Source organism: Orycteropus afer, unplaced genomic scaffold, assembly GCF_000298275.1.
Source record: "Orycteropus afer afer isolate SDZICR_OR568_19922 unplaced genomic scaffold, OryAfe1.0 scaffold15426, whole genome shotgun sequence".
In the NCBI taxonomy this organism is placed as follows: domain Eukaryota; kingdom Metazoa; phylum Chordata; class Mammalia; order Tubulidentata; family Orycteropodidae; genus Orycteropus; species Orycteropus afer.
Window position 1 is genome coordinate 942 of NW_006937013.1, and position 1,398 is coordinate 2,339.

At 38.3% G+C, this 1,398-nt stretch overlaps 1 non-coding gene across 1 annotated transcript; it reads left to right on the plus strand.

Moving 5' to 3' along the window:
- Nucleotides 1–1,209: 1,209 nt before the first annotated feature.
- Nucleotides 1,210–1,316, plus strand: LOC122152141. The gene has a single exon (XR_006164410.1). It is a non-coding gene; the product is annotated as a U6 spliceosomal RNA (small nuclear RNA).
- Nucleotides 1,317–1,398: the final 82 nt, after the last annotated feature.

Here is a 1,398-nt window from a genome sequence, read left to right on the forward strand (position 1 = left end):
CATTGTGGTAAACTGTGGTCAATGACATGAGACAAAATATATGTGAACTGCTGTATGGAAAGTGAATTTGCTCTGTAAATCTTCACCCATATCACAATAAAATGAAAAAACAAAAAGAAAGAAAAGAAAATGAAGAGAAGATTAAAAGCAGGTTTGGAGGGAAAGAAAGAAACAGACAAATAAGAGGGCTGACTTACCTAGGAAGTAAAGAGAAGAGAGAACTTTAGAGATAGAGTGGTCATAAGTGTCAATGCTCCTGGAAATTTCTGACTTTAAAAAAGAATCACAAATAAGAAATTGACAAACAAGAAGTCTTTGGTTGTCTTCTCAAGAGCAGTGTTAGTGTAATGGTGAAGGTAGCAGTCAGATCACATAAGAAAGATGAGTAAGTGGAATGGAAACACATCAAAGAGAGAGTGTGGACATGTCTTTCAGGAAACTTGGCTTTTGTTAGGAAGAGAATTAAAAAACATCTATTTTGTGTTAAGTCATGAAATTAAATCCAAGACATTGTTCTTGACTTCAAAGAACTTAAAATATAGTAGGAAATACAGTATATAACCATAGAGAATAACAAGTCAAAGAGGTACCTGAGCCATGTAACTTGGAATTCAGAGGAAATAGAGCTCATTGGTGATTGGAGTGGCCAGTACAGGCCTCTAAGAGGAAACAGAACTTGATCTGGTCCCTTAAAGAGTGAGTAGAACTTAGAAGCATGAGCACAGGAATGACAAGGAAGAATGTGAACAAAAGCACAAAGATGTGACAGTAGTAGAGGAACAGAAACTAGATCAAGTTTGCTGGAACGGAATGGTAGATTTGGAAATGATCCATGTATCATCTGTTTCGGGAGCTCTGGTGGCGTAGTGCCTAAGCTATGTAACTGCTAACCAGAAGTCTTGTGGTTCAAACCCTCCAGCCACTCCTTGGAAGGAAGGTTGGGCAATCCACTTCCACAGTGATACTGCTTCACAAACCCAAGGAGGGGTCACTATGAGTCAGAGCCATCTTGACGGCAGTGGGGTTGGTTTGTGGGATCATCTGTTTCATAGTTTCCAAAGGGTGCCCTGGGGAAACCTAGGGTCTCTACAGACATTAATACAAGTTAATGTTCTAGATCAGGAAATAGAAAACTATGGCTCATGTGCCAAATCTGGCCCACCAACTATTTTTATAAATCAAGTCTCATTAAAAAACAACCATATTCATGTGCTCGCTTTGGCAGCACATATACTAAAATTGGAACAATACAGAGAAGATTAACATGGCCCCTGTGCAACGATGACACGCAAATTTGTGAAGCATTCCATATTTTTGTTAAGAAAGTTGAAAGATAGAATGGACTGTTCTAAACTTGGGGATAAAATTATAAATCATAGGGTAACCTCAAAGAAAAAT